This window comes from Eschrichtius robustus, chromosome 20 (assembly GCF_028021215.1).
Source record: "Eschrichtius robustus isolate mEscRob2 chromosome 20, mEscRob2.pri, whole genome shotgun sequence".
In the NCBI taxonomy this organism is placed as follows: Eukaryota; Metazoa; Chordata; class Mammalia; order Artiodactyla; family Eschrichtiidae; genus Eschrichtius; species Eschrichtius robustus.
The window spans coordinates 38,375,208-38,395,959 of record NC_090843.1 but is presented as its reverse complement, the minus strand read 5'-3'; the positions used below and the strand labels follow the sequence as shown (position 1 = coordinate 38,395,959).

At 40.6% G+C, this 20,752-nt stretch overlaps 1 pseudogene; it reads left to right on the top strand.

The window, feature by feature from the left end:
- Positions 1 to 1,851: 1,851 nt before the first annotated feature.
- LOC137755560 (growth hormone-inducible transmembrane protein pseudogene) lies at positions 1,852 to 20,633 on the top strand (annotated as a pseudogene).
- The last annotated feature ends 119 nt before the right edge of the window (positions 20,634 to 20,752 follow it).

Here is a 20,752-nt window from a genome sequence, read left to right as displayed (position 1 = left end):
GAAACTATCCAAAATAAAATACAAAGAAAAAAGAAAGACAAAAAAACCCCAGAGCTTTAGTAAGTTGTGGGACAACTTCAAGAGGGCTAATAATTAGTTGGAGTCCCTGAAGGGAAGAGAGAGAGGGATAAATAGAAAAACTATTTGAAGAAAAATAATGGCAAAAAATTTTACCAAATGTGATGATCACTATAAAACCCACAGATTCAAGAAGCTTAATGAACCCAAAGCACAAGAAATATAAAGAAAAATAAGTCAAGGTATGTCATAATCAAAATATTAAAAACAGTGGTAAAGAGAAAATCATAAAAGCAGCCGGGGGGCGGGGGGGAAGCACATTACATACAAAGGAATATAGATAAGAATAGTAACAGACTTCTCTTCAGGAACAATGTAAGCCAGAATACAGTGGAACATCTTTAAAACATGGAAAGAAAAAAAAAAAAAAAAAAACAAACTGCCAACTTAGAATTCCAAACCCAGAGAAAGTACCCTTCAGAAACAAATGTAAAATAAAGATTTTTTAAGACTCACAAAAGATATAAGGTTAATTACCAAAAGACTGTTTAAAATAAAAGTAATAAGAATGTAATATGAGATGTATAATTTAGACAGAAGTAAAATATCAATATATAGCAAAAAGAGCACAAATGCCAAGAGAAGAGGAATAGAATTACACTGTTGTAAGATTTTTATACTATTTGTGAAGTGGTCTAATGTTACTCAAAAGTAGTCTATGAGAAGTTAAAGATGTATGCTATAAACTCTAAAGCATCACACAGAAGAAGGACATAGCTAATAAACCAATAAAATGGAATTTTTAAAATACTGAATTAATCTGAGAGAAGGCAGCAGACTGGGAAAAGGGAACAAAATATAGATGGTACAAATACAAATCTAATAGCAAGATGGTATATTTAAAGCAAACCATAACAATTGTGAATCATATTAATGTTAGTCTTCTTTACAGAAACACTTGAAGCTAGAAAACAAAGAAGCAATGTCTTCAAAATTCAAATGAATGACTTTCCACATAGAATTCTACACACACACTACTAATCACACAAGAGGGTAGAATAAAAATATTTTCGGTCATGAAATACTGTCTCAAGAAACTTAACGGTCTGGTTGGCAGCCGTACACTTCCTCACCCAGCTTCACCACGAAGACATTGCCCACCTCCACCCCACCTTGCTTGGCAGTTCAGGCACCCTATCTCAACTTAATGCAACCATATTCACTGGGTATACCATACCTACCAGGTGCAGTCCTGAGCACTAGGAATCATAGATAGCTAAGTCACCGTCCACATCCTTAAGGAGGAGAGCAGATGTATACATAAACATTTCTAGACACAGCAGATGACAATCAGAGCTAAAGCAGAGCCCTGGGAATCTCCTGTGGGGAGATGTGGAATAGAGCAACTAATTGTGTCTGGAGCATTTGGGAAATCTTCTTGAAAAGCGTAGGACTGTATCACATCTAAGGTCATCCATCTGGCATCCCCAAAGACCTCTACACAATTTGTTTATGCTCTACCTACCAACAACCAACTGATATGCTACTCCACCGGGCACAGGGCCTCCATCCTATCTGACTCCCCTTCCTCCTCCACGACTCCCTCTACTCATATCTGCCAGCTCCCATAACACCCTGACATATATGTCAGACTCATTGGACCCTATAGTCTTTGTCATTGGTCTTCTCCATCACTGAAAGCACTTCTTTCTATTGATCTAAATCCTGCTCCACCCTTTCAGGGAATACTGGGGCGTTTCATTTCCTCCGAGCACTCCTCTGCCCCCTCTTTTGTAAGCATGATGCACTTATCGGGGAAGGCAAATGACCCCCATGTGCCTACTGCCTCTGTTCCCCACGCCCCCCGTAGCAGACAACCCTCCCTCGCTGGTCTCCAGCCAGCACACCTCCCACTGCACCCTAATGCACCTTCCCATGGTGCCCAATCAGGCACGGCCCCCAGACTGGAGTAGGCAGGTGAGTCAAAACTGTTTGCCACACCAGAGTTAAAAGTTGCACCATTTGCATTTAATCATGAAAGTAAATCATAACAACAAATGCTTGAGCACCAACTATGTACGAGGCCATGAAAGACAGCAGAGAGGGACAAGGTGCTGCCCTGCTTTCCGGAGCTCTTGGTCTAAGCTGGGCAGGTGAACCTATGAGGTGTCATCTTGTATCATTGGTAGATTGTCAGTACCTTGAGAGCAAGAGCCATTGCATCTACCTCTGTATTCCCTCTCACTGTACGAGCAGAGAACTTAGCACTTAGCCTCAATAAATACCAAGATGGTATCAACCACAAAAAAGAAAAAAATCAGAGCCCAATGCTACATTTCTGAGCACCTGGGCCGAGGCCTTGTCTCACTATCAGGGAGCCCCACCGGCAGTTCTGACACCCAGGCCCAGATCCATTCGCCTCTCCTCGATAGAGTTAGAGAGCTAGGCTTTCTTTCTTACCTGTATCAGGCCTTTATATCCCGTTCTGACAGCCCAGGTCAAGGTAAATGGCACTGAGATTATGTGTCCTACATGGGGCTGATCAAAGTAGCTCGCTGCCTCCTGGGGATCTAGAGGTCCCAGGTCATGGGAAAACTGCCAAACCCCATCATTTTAGAAAAGAAGTCTTTTCTTAACATTGCTTTGTTTGCCTGACCTGAGCCGAATGCTCCATGCCCACCTACTTGGCAGAAAAGAAATGAGCCAACATTTCAAAATGGCAGGAACTGAGTAAGTTTAAAACCAAACACCTTCATTTTGACAAGAAGTAGTCATTCCTTTCCTCCATTAACAGAGCTAAAGAAAAACCTTTTACATTTGTCTATGGTTAAATGTCCTGACATCTGAATTATAAGTGTAATCTCATCTCATGCCTAATGCTCACTTGTAAGCCTGTAAACACACCACTTGCACACCTGGATACAGCACTTGGGAAAAGAAACACGTTCTAATCTCTTATCTCAGCTGATTCTCCAACCTACAGAGTAAGACAGGCAAAAAAGGGATTATTAGTTACAATCATGTATGAGGGTCAAAGTCAACAGGAACAACAAAGAACAGTAACTGTGCCCTCTGGTTTGATAGGACCTGACTACACCCACCTGGTGAGGAAGCATACCTCCTCACCGTCCCGTGCCTGCCAAATCTCACCTGAGCTTTTACAGAGCTCCACCAGGACCTCGGCCTAGGGCCAGTCAGGCAACTTGGACTGAGCAACCTGAGGACACACCTTGGAGGCAAAGCTGCTGACTGTACGTGTTGGTAACTGGTGGGTGGCGCTGCCCGCATTTAAGAACGTTTGCAGTCAAGTGTTCAGAGGCACTTAGACCTTGTCTAGAGGCGGTAAAAAGCCTGGGGTCAGGTTCCAGATCTGCCACTGACTGGCTTTGTGGACTCAAGCAAGCGACTTTACCCCGCCTTACCAATACTTCACCATAAAATGAGAATAAGAAGGGCAGAAATGGCCCAGGTTTGTTGTCGAGTGTGAATGAGGCAACACATGTAAAACACGTGAGCCAGGGTCTGCATGGAGCTCACACGCATGGATGCTGGCTCAGATGCTGGCTCAGTTTACTCTTGTGTCTGTGTTACACGCTTCCCTGGCCTGGCTGCACCCCAAGAACATCACAGAGCCTGGCATGGAGCAGTTGCTAACAACTCACTATAGGAGCCCTGGACCAGCCGCCCAGCTCCCCACCCACCCTGCAGGTGTGCATACCCACAGTGTAGGCATCTCTCCTAGGCGGTGGGGGGTGGCAGGGGCTGGCCTGAGGTCAGCAGCAGCTCCACGCCGAGGGAGACAGGCTGCCCCATCCACAACGGCTCCTACACCTCCTGGACTGCCCAGCAATGTCTGTCTACTGCCCATAATAGAACAGAACACTCAGGAGCTAAAACAGGGCCCAACTCCCAGGCCCCATGTCACCCCCTCCCTCCACTGTGCCTGCAAAGGAGCCGATGCCTGTGGGTCAGGGGCAGGAAGAGGCAGCATTCAGCTCACCAGATGTTTCTCCCCACCATAAAAACCACTCTCTGGGATGAACAACCCTAATTCTCAGTCACCTTTTTTCCAGTGAATGTAATGAGACCATAGGAACATAAATCATTTTGTTCTGAATAAATTCATGAATCGAAGTTTAAAATTTAAAAAAAAAGAAATTTAACTCTCAAGCGCCCTTTCTCAACAAACGACTGGAAAATATACCCTACAAAATGAGAAAGTAGCCCAAGAAAAAGGAACCAGGAAACAGAGGATCCAACACAAGAAGGGGAAGAAGTTTCCGGAATGAAGGTAAAGAGACGTCCCAGGATGTTAGTTGGTCATCAAGCCCAGAAACCTACCAAGGTTGGCACAAGAAGTTAGAAAGTTCCAACGTGGGTGACTCCAAGAAAAAAATAGAATTGATAGACTATCAACTGAAAAGTGACATGCAACTCCAGTAGAGCATATTAGAATGAATTAATGACAGATACGTGCAAAACAGGTAAATCAAAAAGTAAGGCAATGATTAATGCTGGGGAAAACAAACCCTTATTCAAAAGAGTAACATGTAATTGTGTATTTCTTTGATAAAAAATATACATTTTAATTTTTAAAATATATTTACCAAGGAGCAGAGTCTGCCCAGAAGCTCGATTTCTTTTCTTTTTTTAAACACTTGATTTTTAAAAAATGTTATATCTTATTTCATTTGCTGACAATGGGAAAAAAATGATTTAGATTTGTGTATACTAACATCCCTCACTTATACATATACACATGCTTCTTCTACCCCTACCCTCCCAATATTACAATTTTGCGAAATCCAAAATTCAGTGGTAATAACATTATGACCATGCAAATGTTGCCACAAGTGTAGCTCAGGAGAAGAGGAGTTGGAAAAGCTGTGCACAGAAAGTCAGTTGGTAAAATAATATCTAAAACTGAAAAAAATCAATATTTTTTCAGCATAATTAGAAATATGGAGATAAAATTCAGATGAGTCAGCTAAGAGTTGAAGGTCTCTGCTCCTGGGGAGCATAACTCAATGTTAGGGAGGAGGACTCCTGCAATCCTATTTTATTTTTTTATAATATGAGTCTGCTTTTCTTTAATAATAATTTTAATTAAAATTTAAAAAAAAATTATAATCACCAATGTGCTTAGTCTTTCCAGCAAATGCTTTTTTTTTTAGAAAAAAATATCTTGAAATTAAAATAAAGAAAGATTTGCAAATCAAATAAGGTATTCTGTCAAATTGAAAAAACAAATAATGCAATATATATTTAAAACTTGCACAAATTACAATCCAGGAATTCAAAACTCTAACTCCACACCATTTGGTCGAGGGAGATTGGCACATTACATTTAACTTTTTTTTTCAGTTTCCTGTTTATCAAAAATTAGACTTGAATAAGTAAAGTCCAGATGTTGGAAAAATTAATTTAAAAACTAGTGAAAATATAACACCCTAGCAGTACCGTCATATGTTTTGTGAATCATACTATTAATAGTAGGACATAATAAAAAGAAGACTGGAATCTAGGATTTTAATCCTAGATCTGCCACTCAAACATCATTTAATAACGGACTAGTCAATTCCCTTCTCTGTGCTGCACTTTCCGTCTGTAAAATGAGGGGATCTTAACTGGGTCATCTCTCAAGTTTCTTTCACGTCTTACGAGAATACAAAAGATACATTAGGAACATGACAAGAATTTCCTCTTTCTCTACTCATGCACCTCTTAGATTGATTTATATAATTATATGCAGGCATTTGAAAACCCTACAGTCTCCAAGGATCTGACCATCGATCACAGCAAGAAATGCAGTAGTCTCATTTAAGCTAAATCTTAAAAATCATCAGCCCCCACGAATTAAGGGTGTGGTGTCAAGAATAATCCAATAAAACTACCATACGACCCAGCAATCCCACTACTGGGCATACACCCTGAGAAAACCATAATTCAAAAAGAGTCATGTACCACAATGTTCACTGCAGCTCTATTTACAATAGCCAGGACATGGAAGCAACATAAGTGTCCATAAACAGATGAATGGATAAAGAAAATGTGGCACATATATACTATGGAATATTACTCAGCCATAAAAAGAAACGAAATTGAGTTATTTGTAATGAGGTGGATGGACCTAGAGACTGTCATACAGAATGAAGTAAGTCAGAAAAAGAAAAACAAATACCGTATGCTAACACATATATATGAAATCTAAAAAAAAAAAAAAATGTGGTTCTGAAGAACCTAGGGGCAGGACAGGAATAAAGATGCAGACATAGAGAATGGACTTGAAGACATGAGGAAGGGGAAGGGTAAGCTGGGACAAAGTGAGAGAGTGGCATGGACTTATATATACTACCAAACGTAAAATAGATAGCTAGTGGGAAGCAGCTGCATAGCACAGGGAGATCAGCTCGGTGCTTTGTGACCACCTAGAGGGGAGGGATAAGGAGGGTGGCAGGGAGACGCAAGAGGGAGGAGATATGGGGATATACGTATATGTATAGCTGATGCACTTTGTTATAAGCAGAAACTGACACACCGTTGTAATGCAATTATACTCCAATAAAGATGTTTAAAAAAAAAAAAAAAAGAATAATCCAAAGCACGTCCACTTAGCTTTAGGATCCATTATATATTTTTGGTTTACAGCAAACTCAAATTAACATTTTGGTTTATTCGGGCTGATTTTTAAATTTGTTGGCCTAATTACATACTCAACAATCTAGTCTAAAAACACACCTGGCTTGATAGAAGAGACACGGTCTTTGAATTCGACATAGTCCTTGAATTTCTAAAGGCTGGTTCACACAGAGACCTAGTTGACATGGTAATAAAAGAGACTTTTGTAGTGTGTGTCTTGCTCACAAGTTCCTCTTCCCTGAGAACAGTTCTCCACTCTGATTCTCCAAGCCACGTTTTAGTTACATAACCACTGTTCAGGACTCACTTGATTGGCAGTGGCCGAGCACCAGAGCCAAAATGAGTCAATCAGAGCTCTGTAACTTGAGAGAGTGAAATCTCAATGTGGGTTTGGGTTCAGTTATATGAAAGCTACATAAACTTGAGAACTGGGGCACAGCCATTATCGTATGAGTAGAAGTAGCAGAGATAGTTGATTTGCAAAGACAGACCAAAAAAAAGAAAAGAATTTGCAGAAAGAAATGAAAGCAAAATATAAATAAAACCTGTTTTCTGGGCTTCCCTTGGCCTTCTTAGTCCCTTTTGAGTCACAACTGCATTCCTATCACTGGATCCCAGGTCATTATATTAAATTCTTCCTTCTTGCTTAGACTAACTGGAACCAATTTCTATCATTAGCAGCAAAAAAAAATTTGCTACTGTTAAATTGACTTTTTCAACCGAATTGAAAATTGTAATGAGGAAATCTTTTGGATTACTTTTTTTTTTTTCTTTTTTCTGAATTAACCTGTAATTTGCTCAGACACAAAGTGACTTGGTATCACAGAGCCCCAGATTATTAAAAGATGATTGCGCATTTAGAAATTTTGTCTTATTTTCCATGCTAGTCTCTATTCTACAAAGTTTAAGCTTTAGTGTATAACTAAGATGATATACTGCACTTATCAGGTTAATAGAGGGTCATAGCAGTGGAACTTTTTATTGGAATGTCCAACTGCATTCCTGAATCAGTCACAGGTGAATCCATAATAATTAATATTTTCTGAAATCAATGGCAAAATGTTCCGACTAACAGATGAATAAAATAGCCACTGGAGCCCCTTGGCTGCTATTTGTTGACTACTTCCAAATAGCTGCAAAATACATGCCCCCTTCTGCAAAAATTGAAACTCCAAAACCCTTCAGATAAAGGGGAGCAGATGCTATAATGCAAAGTGCACCAAAATGAGTGTCAGCTGATGTGAGTCCAAGGCTTTACAACTGTCTTCGCCTCTGTGGATCTTAGACTCTTCATCTCATTTGGAATAGAAAAAATCCAACATGAAACCCATAGGCCAAATGAAGCCCAATAGACCACCTGCTAATGCTTCCCTTTCTTGGAGGGAAACTTTGTTTTTTCCTTCCAAGAAATGTTGTTAAACTTTTTGTGCCTGTGTTTCCTCATCTGCACGATGGGGGTGCTAATTGTACCTACCTCACAGAGTTGTTGTGAGGCAGCTATTACACACAAGGTGCTTAGAAGAGTGCCTGACAAATAGGAATGCTCAATTAATTATAGTCATTGTTGCTATTATTTTTATTATCCTGAGGATATTTTTAACAGACTAGCTAGTTATGGGTGTCCCACTGCTAGTATGTTTGACCGCTACCAACTATAAATTTCACAAGATTTGTTGGACAAGTTTGTAACAGTAATCAAAGCTGAATATATTTAATGATAGTATTTTGAGACATTCAAGTTCAATTCCACTAACAGAATAATTAAATTGGATCAACTTAAATGATTATTGAATAAGGAAGAATAGGGCTGACTAAAGCTTGCAGGTAGCACCTGACTCATTTTGGGGTCATGGCCAATATTGATGCTACAAGAAAACTCACCATTATAACCTTTTCACATCATGAGGAAAAACTGTTGAAGACATGTGGACAAAGGAAAGGAAAAGACATAGATATATCCTATTTGTCTGAGTTCTAATATTGCTTCCAAATCAGACATTGTGGGCTTCCATGTTTTCTGCTCTAGAAAATTCTGAGCCTAGAAAGCAACTATTTCTATGGTTACCTAGAAGCAGAAAACTACTGCTTAGAACAGATTGTGGTCTCTTCTGCACACCTGCCAAATAGCATCAGATCAGAGGAGATGCTGTTCATTTAGAAAAATACATGCCTTGTGTTGAACTTCACTGTGAATGTCCACCCCCCACCCCACCTCAGGCCATAATCTGGAAGGATATGAAAAATTAGAAGTGAATTGCTCGACACAATTAAGTGAGAAGAACTTTGAATCTCATCAGGCAACCCAGGCAGGACGATAGGAAGGGATAAGCAGAAGACATGAGCCACAAGAAGGAAGGCCAGCCCACCACATCATCTCCATATAACAGCCAGTAGCAGGGAATTTTAGGACAATAAATCTAATGCTCATTTTTAAATTGCTGTCTTCATGACGCTATGCTGTAATCCCTTCAGTTCCCACAAAGCTTCAATAAAAAAGAAAAAGAAAGTAGAAACCAAGAACAGTATTTAGAAAGCACATTGCAGCATTTTTTTCGGCAAAAATCCACAGGTGGGATTTTCCATAGCAATGTCTTATTTGGATTTTAAAATAAACATTGACTCCAGAAGGTGAGGGGACTGTGGGGTCCACACAACTGACACTTGGGTTACATATGAATGACCTACCCCTACACAATGGAGAAATACTTCTTCCACATGACAGCAAATATCTCAGTGTCTTTAACTTTATCTTACCATTGTCTGATTTGTTTAGCTCTTACTTGGGTCCCATTCAGGACTATTGTGTTCTCTTAGCTTATTATTATGGTTACCTTACAGTTCTTAAACAATCATGTCTCCTATGGGTCCATGTTTACGTAAAACAGGGATTGAGTACTGATATGCAGCCAGAATAAAAGCAGTCCATACAAAATAGGGTTGGATTTCAAAGGAAAAAATAATTTAAGTTTTTTTCCTTCTGCATTCATTTCTCTCTGTATGTAACCAATGTGAAATAACATTCCCACTTTATCAAGACCAAAAGTTAGGTACCAAGAAATTCATTGATTCCACAAATATTTATTGCCCTCAGTTGTATGACTGATACCGCTAGGAGGCAGGGCCATAAAGATAAATACAAAATGGGCACAATTTAATTAGGGAAAGAAAAATGAAAACAAAAGTGGAGGCCTGTGTGTATAGTATACTAAGAAAATGTAAGGAGGTTTAAAGGACTGTGGCTTATGGAGATGCAAAAAGTCAAAAGAAGGTCATAACTGGAACAAGTTTTGAAGAATTCATGGGAGTCCACCAAGCCAACAGGCGGGAAAGGGCATTGCCAGAAGGCGGGGGCATGAACCTATGAGCTACCACCACTCCAAGAGGAAACAACAGGAAGCTTGATATGTAGGGAAATCAATTGGCAGGAGAAAAGGGAAAGGCAGGCAGTGTTGGGATTCTGAAGGTCCTTACATGACTGAGATGTTCTGCCTTTAATCCATGAATGATGGAGATCCAGCTTAATAAAGACCAGAGTGACGAAGAGGATTGTTGCTTTAAAAGGGTGGGTTGGAAGGAAATAGAAATGGAATCTGGAACTCCAGAAGACCTGCACTATGATGATGACTGTAGGGGAGCAGGAACATTATATTCTTATTAGTGGCCAGGCCCAAATGGGATACCTCTGCTTTATTCCCAGAGCCTGGCTGCCTACATGGACTGTTAAACTTGCCCAAGGGAGGAGGGGGGAAAAGAAAAATCACTTCTTCTTTTTTCCTGGACAATTCCCAAATGAGGAGCTCTATATCCAAGCAATTTTTTCTTCTTTCCTGCATTTTTAACTGCCTCCTGGAGCCGTCTGCATTAATTAGTTCTACAGCCTCTTAGATTTCCATCCCAATTGCTAAGCAGAAAACTTTCTGCCCCCACTAAGATTTAGACGACTAAAGGGAGGACCCCAGGGCTTGGCCTGTAAATGGCAGTGAAGGGATGAAATCAACTCCAGTCTGAGGTTCTGAGCTCAGAAAGCAACACTAAGTTCACATCCCTGAGCTGAAGTGATCTGCAATCCTCACCACCCTCCTCAAATCACCACCACTGACATCTACTGCCCCTGACAATCTCAGGAAAGCCAAGTTGTATTCCTACCATCTTTACATGCAATCCATCCAAATGATCTTTTGCCAAATCCCAGTGGAGTGTAGAGATTCTTGTGAAGGATTTGTGAAATTTTGTTGTTTTTCGATCAAACGTTCTTATTTTGTTTCTCTTCCTTCATTCGGGCTTTGGGGGAGAGCTCAGCTTTCAGTTTGGTGGTGAGTTATCAGTTAAACACCTCGTCCCCAAAGGGCTCTCTTGGAGTCTTTTACGAATGACATTGGAAACAGTCTCAGTTGATTCAACAAGGCGGACAACTATGTCCTCAATGGAGACTCGTGTGCTATAGCTGGGCTGTATCTACACGTGCTAACTTACTTAGGAGGAAAACTTAGGTTTAAATATTGGATAAAATACTTTTAATATGAAATTAGTTATGACTTGTTGGATGAAATTCAACTGATTATTTTCAAACCCAACTAGCCTTTAAAATAAAATAACCATATTCTCTTTTTTAACATCTGTGTATGGATATCTCTTGTGTACTGCGGTTAGAGGAAACCTGAAAAGGATGGTTCCGACCAATTCTTCCTCTATTTCTTTGGCATAAATATTAATATCTGTGAGTTGTCCTCATGCAATTTTAAAGAGTGCCAGAAAGACCAGAACAAACATCTGAAAGAATCCCCTAAAGGTGCAAATGAGGCCACTAAAACCCACAGAGGTTAAGTGACACCCAATGTCACACAGGAAGTATGTGGCAGAGCTTGAATTCTACCCAGATGTCCTGGTTTCTTTGTCCAAATCTGTTTAGCTACATTTCTTCTTTTTTAAAAATAATTGTTTATTTATTTATTTATATGTCTTAGATTTACAACAAAATTCAGAGGAAAGTACAGAGATGTCCTGTATACCCCCAGCTCTCACATGTGCAGAGCCTGTCCCATTATCAACATCACTCACCAGAGTGGTACATTTTTTACTAAGGATAAACCTACACTAACACATCATAGTCACCCAAAGTCGATTATTTACCTTAGAGTTCACTCTTGGTGTTATACATTCTATAGGTTTAGATGAATATATAATGCCATGTAGCCATCATTATAATATCATAAAGAGTATTTTCACTGCCCTAAAAATCCTCTGTGTTCTGCCTATTCATTCCTCCCCCAACCCCCACCCCTGGTAATGACTGACCTTTTAACTCTCTACATAGTTTTGCCTTTTCCAGAATGTCATATAGTCGAAATCATATCATATGTAGACTTTTCAGATTGGCTTCTTTCACTTAGTAACATGCACTTAAGGTTCTTCCCTGTCTTTTCATGGCTTGATAGCTCATTTCTTTTTAGTGCTGAATAATATTCTGGAACTACACTCAGCAGTGGGCCAGACTATGCTTCCCTGATCAGACTGTGCCGCCGATTTGGTTCTGCAGACGGGCAGAGTTGCTGGTTGGGGCTAGACTTGGTCTCTGCAGGTAGGGACTGGGTCTGCCAAGACCCCAGTGCTGGTTTTTGCAAGCCCCTCCCCCTTCTCTGTCGCAGATTCCCTGTGGTCAAGCCCCACAGAGTCCCTACAATCCCCATGGGGCTCCCAAGAAGTGACCCACAACACCTGGGGTGTGGAGTCTGGATGTCCCCTCAGGCTCTCTTTTCCCACTAGAGGAACCACAGGCTCAGGGACGACCTCTCAGTGTGATGCTGAGGCGGCCTGGGGGAGGACAATGCGGTCAGCCTGTAGCTACAATTCAATAACAAAATAACAAACAACTCAATTGAAAAATGAGCAGAAGACCTAAATAGACATTTTCCAAAGAAGATATATACAGATGGCCAATAGGCACACGAAAAGCTGATAGACATCACTAATTATTAGAGAAATGTAAATCAAAACTGCAGTGAGGTACCACCTCACGCCGGTCAGAATGGCCATCATTAAAAAGTCTACAGATAACTAATGCTGGAGAGGGTGTGGAGAAAAGGGAATCCTTCTGCACTGTTGGTAGGAATGTAAGTTGGTGCAGTCACTGTGGAAAACACTATGGAGGTTCCTCAGAAAACTAAAAATAGAATTACCATATGATCCAGCAATCCCACTCCTGGGCATATATCCAGGCAAAACTATAATTCAAAAAGATACATGCACCCCTATGTTCACAGCAGCACTATTCACAATAGCCAAGACATGGAAACAACCTAAATGTCCATTGACAGATGAATGGATAAAGATGTGGTATATATATACAATGGAATACTACTCAGCCATTAAAAAGAATGAAATTATGCCATTTGTAGCAACATGGATACAACTAGAGATTATCATACTAAGTGAAGTAAGTCAGAAAGACAAATACCATATGATATCACTTATATGTGGAATCTAAAATATGGCGCCAATGAACCTATCTGCAAAACAGAAACAGACCCACAGACATAGAGAACAGACTGGTGGTTGCCAAGGGGGAGAGGGTTGGGGAGGAATGGAGTGGGAGGTTGAAGTTAGCAGATGTAAGCTATTATATATAGCATGGATAAACAAGGTCTTACTGTATAGCTCAGAGAACTATATTCAATATCCTATGATAAACCGTAATGGAAAAGAATATTTTTAAGAAGTATATATATGTATAACTGAATCACTTTACTGTACAGCAGAAATTAACACAACATTGTAAATCAACTATACTTCAATAAAAATAATAAATAAATAAATAAGAATTGCCTGCCTTCATCCTCAGGCAAATCTAAGAAAATACAATTTCCCTGACAGGTTACCTTAGTCAACAATAAGACAAGATGTGGGAGAAAGAACTACAGACTGAGGAGAATTGAGACCCAACTGGCTGAGTGTCCTTAGGCCTCTGAGCTGTGTATAAAGTTAGTGAACTGCACTAAATGACCTTCGTCTCTCCTTTCTCTGACATTCCCTGTCTTCTGAAAAAATATGGCTCATTGCATCCTGGCCGAATACAAAATGTTTGTACTTGGACCACATTCGCAGGAGTTGATGGCTCTGAATAAACCAGAGAATCCCTACCAGCAGAAAAATGTCATTTCTGGCTGTGGCAGCTTTGGTCTCTGAATTTTCCACAGCACCAGAGATAATGGCCCAGACAATTTTCCTTTTCTCTGCCTCTCATGTTTTTTGGCAATAAAAAGCCTATTGGAGATGGTAAATAATGTAAATGCAGCAGAATCCCAATCCTTCCCTGCAACACACTCCCACCACCATTTTAATCTACGAATCTGCCAAATCACACATCAACCAAAAGACACTTTGAGTTTATTACAAGATCCAGAGGATAGCTTCTTCACAAATGATTTCATTTTTCAGGCTTTCAATACAATGAGCTGAAGTGAGCCAGCGAACTCAGGTGAGTAGAGAAGGGATCCTTGAAATTTGTGGTGTCTGGGGATTTGGACATTCCCCACAGATAATCTAGCAAGTGCATCATGAAGCGAAAACAGTTTCTGTAAATGGAGAAGACAGAGTATGAAGAGGGGAGAGAAGGGAGATTGATGCAAACTATGAGAGGTCGTGGGAAAAATTAGTCTATTTTCTCAGCTGCTGCCAAAAAATGTCACTGGTGATATAAAGAAATGGAAAATGAGAAAACTCCATTATCATCCAAAACCACTTGTCCATTTCCTGTTCCATGTGAGAAGGAAAATTGGACCATAAACCCGATTTACACGGGGTTGTGGTCTTCTGGCGCCCTCTACTGTCAGGGAGGGAGACTGCAGCCGCCTGCACTAAGGAAGAAAATGACGCCAAGCCAGAATCTGGCCCTGGGCCTGAGAATCAATAAACTATTAGATAATGAGAAGAGAGAAAAGAAGAAAGGAGTGTGAGAGGGAGAGAGTGGACAGGAAATTCTCAAGTTCCTTCCAAGGCTGGAATCAAGGTTGAGTCCATATTCAGAAGAGAGCACTGCTCTCCTGAGTCCCACAGAGCTGGGTGATTAAATGGGTGAAATGCCTAAAAGTGCTTAAAGGAGGGCAGCTCTTGACATCAGTTAGGTGCTTGATGAATGAGAAAGGGGGAAAATGATAGAGAGAGAGAGAGAGGGAGAGATGGTAACTGGCCAAAACTGTCTCCCTCCAGCTCGTCATTGTAACAGAAATGTCTGACTCTGTCACTCATCTAAATGTTTTTCATAAATTGTATCAATCCTCCAGATATTTTCAAAAGTCTTTATGTTTGAACTACTGACTAAGGTAACAAGAAGTACTGTAATTTGAATTTTTATGGAGCCTTATAAATTCTCAATTGTTCTATAAAGTATTTGTTGTATTTGGGTCATTTAAATTCAGAAACATTAGAACCTGGTGTGCCTGGATCAGGGAATTTCTAATTTAGGGGTAGATGGGAAATGTCTACTCCTCATAACTATAAGAGGTATTATTTGCCAGTTTGTTTCATTTTACCTAAAACTGTTTGTGGCACAATAGATCATAGGCCACCGCTGATTGAACAAGCTCTACTGGTATCACCCCACTACCTGTGAAATAGAGGCTGCTAACTGATGAGTGAGAGGTGTTATAAGACGGTTTTCACACTCCTCAGCAAATACTTGGTTCAGTGCCAGGAGGGTTGAGAGCTCTCTGACTGCCTTGACAATTACTAGAATGTAGCAGTTAGGTAAATGAGGCTGCAGTAACAAGTAGGCCCCTCCAATAAGCTCATTTCTTGCTCATGTCACAGTCTCAAGGTGATGTCCCCACTCAGCAGCCAGTGCTCCACATGGTGATTCAGGGGCCCAGGCTTCTTCCATCTTGTGGCTCTGCCATTCTGCAGGGTCAAAGCAGCAGCATCCTTGCCCAGTCCTGGAAGAGACAAGACCAGAGATGGCCTCCATCCTTTGTGCTCAAGTCCCACTGGCTAGAGCTCAGGCATAAATCCACACCTAACTGCAGTGGTCCAGCCGCGTGCCCAAGAAGAACACAGAATTTGGTGAACAACCAAGTTCTAGGCTGTGGCTACCAGAACTTTGGAGGTCAATTTGTGTTCTCCTTTCTGGTAATTCATGCTATTTAAATCCCTCATTACTATAAATCCCTCATATTAATCCATCACAACACTTCTAAATGCTAGCACTAACATTTACAAGTTGTGTCACTTTGGACAAACTACATAGTACCTCTAAGATACATATTTCCCTCATCTATAAAATAGTGATAATGATAGTACTTATAGATAGTACTTATATATTGTAGGGAATAAATGAGCTAGTGTATATAATGCATTCAGCATGGTGCTAGCTGTTAACTAGAATGACCACGTTTATTATTTCCTTCTTCTGTTTTGACTGTTTTTCCAAATCAAAGAACATCAGTAAATCTCTATTTTCATTATGTTCAAAGTATCATATGGAGTAGATAGTTTATCCCTGCCCTCAATGAATTAAATCTATTTTGAAGATGAGACATAAAACTGGTGAAAAGTAAAGCCTTAAGAATATTTATATATGTATGGCTGATTCACTTTGTTATAGGGCAGAAACTAGCACACCATTGTAAAGCAATTATACTCCAATAAAGATGTTAAATAAAATAAAATAAAATAAAATAAAATAAAGTAAGTGTACAAAAAAAAAGAATATTTATACAGAATATTGAGCCAAAGATAGAAAAATTTCAATTAAAAAGTACATGATTAATTCTCAAATTAGTTGTGTGTACGATGAAATTTTCAGGAGGGAGAGTTAATGTAAGATCTTATGGTGGAGGTAAGATTTGGATTTGGTCTTCAAGAGTAGATTCTAGATAAGGATAATAGGTAAGAATGAGGACAGAAGGCACTATAGGAAAGTAGAATGACCTAAAAAAAAAAAAAAAAAAAGGCAAAGACCAAGAAAGCAGGGACATGGGGGAGGGGGAGGGGAGCAAGGAAAAGTTGATAGACAAGATGATACAATTTTTCTAAATGTATGAGAATAATAAAAATAAAGCTGGAAAGGTAGGTTTGTGCTAATAGAAGGCTAAGCTAAGAACTTGTCCTTGTAGGCCAGTGACTAGCAAATCTAAATGTGCAGGAAAAAGCCTTTTGCAGGCAGGGGAAGATATATAAAAGGAGGTGGAGTGCAGGAGTTAAAAGCACGGGCTCCAGGGACACTGCCTAATTCAAACCTTGGCTCTGCCACTTAAAACATATGACCTTGGGCAACTTTGTCAACCTGTCTCTCAGTTTTCTCATCTGTAAAATGAGGTGATAAACTTTCACAGAGCTATTGTGAAGATTGGATGACTCAATGCACGCATGGGAACCATTGGAAGAGGACCTGGCACATGGTAGGGCAGCATAGGTATCAATGGTGATGACAGTGATAGTCGTGGTCTGCTCCTAAGGGGAGCTTTCATTATTCCAGGATAGAAGTCAACGTAGCTCTATACAATTGCTACTAGGACACCTTTCTTTCTTAGTAATCATGAACTCTCTAGAACCACTGGACCTTTAGAAACCTTTAATGAGCTTATGTTTCCATTTGGCTTCATATATACAAGTAGACCCAGGCATTTGTAAGTCCAACTCAAAATATCAGCTTTCCCTGAAGCTAGGTATATTCATTTGCTAGGGTTGCCATAACAAAATACCACAGACTGGGTGATTTAAACCACAGAATTTTTCTTCTCACAATTCTGGAGGCCAGAAGTTCAAGACCAAGGGCTTGGCAGGTTTGGTTTCTCCTGAGGCCTCTCTCCTTGGCTTACAGATGGCCGCCTTCTTACTGAGTTCTCACATGGCCTTTCCCCTGTGTGCACATCCCTGGTGTCTCCCCGTGTGTCCAAATTTCCTCTTATAAAGACAACATCCATATGGGATGAGGGCCCACCCTCATGACCTCATTTTAGTTTAATCACCTCTCTAAGGGCCCTTTCTCCAAACACAGTCACATTCTGAAGTACTGGGGGTTGGAGTTTCATCATATGAATTTGGGGGGACACAGTCAATTCAACCCACAACACCAAACTAGGATCTTTCTCCTCATTATAATATTTTCTCCAGTCCCCTGTCATGGAGGACTCTTTTCATGACCATTATCTCATAATAAAGAGTTTGAGACTTTACCAAGAAAGCCAAGAGGTGTACTTGTGGTGACCATCCCCAGATACATACTCAACGCTTCCTGTGCCATATTCTGGGCAGTGTGCCTGGATCCAGCCGCACACGGAACAACCTGCCTGCCCTGGTGAAGCTTGCATTCTAATAGGGGTGCCATAATCTAACAAAATACATGACGGCACTTGGAGTGAGTCAGATGTGAACAAGTGCCATGGAGAATAAGAAAGAAGAATAAGGGAGAAGTGGAGCCCCCTGGGCAGGGGGATGACTACCTTATAAGGGGTGGTCATGGGAAGCCCCTCTCCTAGGGTCACATTTTAGCAGTGACTTGAGGAAGTCAGGGAATAAGCCATGCGGATAATTGGAGGAAGAACATTTCAGGCTGACAGAACATCAAGTGCTAAGATCCTGAGCTGGGAGTGACTAGGAACATCCATGTGGCTGGAGCAGAACAGGTGAGGGAGAAAGTGTTTGGAAATGAGAGGAGAGGTAGGTCAGGTCCCCTGTGTGATGCCTTGCTGTCATTGTAGGGACGTTGGCTTTTGCTGGAGTGAAATGAGAAGTCACTAGAAGGTTTTTTTTAAATTAATTTTTATTGGAGTATAGTTGCTTTACAATGTTGTGTTAGTTTCTACTGTACAGCAAAATGAATCAGTTATACATATACATATATCCCCTCTTTTTTGGATGTCCTTCCCATTTAGGTCACCACAGTGCATTAAGTAGAGTTCCCTGTGCTATACAGTATGTTCTCATTAGTTATCTATTTTATACATAGTATCAAGAGCGCATATATCTCACTAGAAGGCTTTGAGCATGGTCTGATTTGTTTTTAAAGGCTCCACTCAGATTATTGTGTTGATAATAGACTGGGTGAGGGAGTGGGGAAGGGTGATTGAGTAGGTCAACTAGTTACAATTGTCAGGTTAGACGGTAACAGTAAAGTAGAAGCTGTGAAGTTAGTAAGAAAGGTTTAGATTCTTGATGTTTCTAATGTAGAACCACCAGGAATTTCTGTTATTCCATCTGGTGCTTATAACTCCCTCTAGATTGCCTTTGGCACCCTGCCAATCAGCACTATCAAGGTTTCAGTTGCATTGAGCATTCTCTGCATCCTGGAGCCAAGTGTACAGCTTAAATCCATGCATAGCCTCCCAAGTTCAATCTCCATATCAAAATAAATGAGCAGTAACATTACATAAATCCTACATAGGAAACTGGATAAAGTAGGCATCTTTAACCATCTATATTCTGATCACAGGTTATAAAATGTCCAAAGCCAAAAGGAATGCAGAATGCCTCCAGATGGTATCATATTCGGATAAAGAAATACAAAATGTCATCATGCATGTGAAACATTTCTAACCAGAAAAGGAAAAGAGAGCAGAAGAGAGGAAGGCAGACCAGGAAAGTGATAAAATTTGCTAACCCTAAAAGTGGGTAGCTAGCATGGTGCAACAGTTCTTGTCAATACTTTTGAAAGCAAGCTACAAAATTCTTTTCTTATTGCTGACGTTAAGAAGTTGTACCTTGAGTTTTTCTTATTTAAGATGAAGACTTTAGCATAGTTCTACTCATCTTTTCCTTTCCTGATTTTTGTTCATATACTCTGAGAGGTTAGCTCAACACAATTTTTATTAAGTAAAAATTATCGAGTAAGAGGTGGGCGGAGGGCGCGGGAAGTGCGCCTGGTTGCCTTTCACCGCCCGGAACGCGAACTGCGCATTTCAGATCTGCTTGGTAAACCAGGTGCACCACCATACTGGCCACAAGACTTGTATTGTCTCTGGACACTACCTTCCAGGGTTTTCCTCCTAGCTTTCACCAAGGCCTCCCCTGTTGTGAAGAATTCCATCACGAAGAATCGATGGCTCTTCACACCCAGCAGGGAATATGCCACCAAGACAAGAATTAGGATCTGGCATGGGAAAACTGGCCAAGGACTCAAAAGAGGCAGCTTTGGAACCATCGTTGGAAAAAATATTTAAAATTGATCAGTTGAGATGTTTTATTGCTAGAGGGGCTGCTGTTGGTTTTGGTGTTCTGTGCTACTGTGGCTTGGAAATGTCTAATGAGATTGGCGCTATTGAAAAGGTTATAATTTGACCTCAGTATGTGAAGGATAGCATTCATTCCACCTATATGAACTTAGAAGGAAGTATTGGCTTAACAGCTTTGTCTGCCCTGGCAGTGAGCAGAACTCCTGCTCTCGTGAACTTGATGATGAGAGGCTCTTGGGTGACAATTGGTGCAAACTTTGATTGCACCAGTTGTCATGCAGCCATGATTGGAGCTGGAATGCTGGTACAGTCGATAGCATATGACAGGAGCCCAGGCCCAAAGCATCTTCCTTGGTTATTACATTCTGGTGTGATGGGTGCAGTGGTAGCTCCTCTGATGATATTAGGGGGGCCTCTTCTCATCAGAGCTGCATGGTACACGGCTGGCATTGTGGGAGGCCTCTCCACCATGGCCATGTGTGCGCCCAGCGAGAAGTTTCTGAACATGGGAATACCTCTGAGCGTGGGCCTGGGTCTCATCTTTTTGTCCTCACTGGGATCTATGTTTCTTCCACCTACCACTGTGACTGGTGCCACTCTGTACTCAGTGGCAATTTATGGTGGATTAGTTCTTTTCAGCATGTTTCTTCTGTATGACACACAGAACGTAATCAAGCGTGCAGAAGAGGACCAGTGTATGGAGTTCAAAAATGTGATCCCATCAATTCAATGCTGGGAATCTACATGGATACATTATACATATTTATGTGAGTTGCCAGTATTCTAGCAACTGGAGGCAACAGAAAGAAGTGAAGTGACTCAGCTTCTGACTGACTTCCTTAATACATCAGATATCTGGCTTGTTTAATAGGGGCAGATATTTGTTAAATAGTTTGTGCAAGCAGCTTTCATTGAAGTTTAGAAGATAAGAA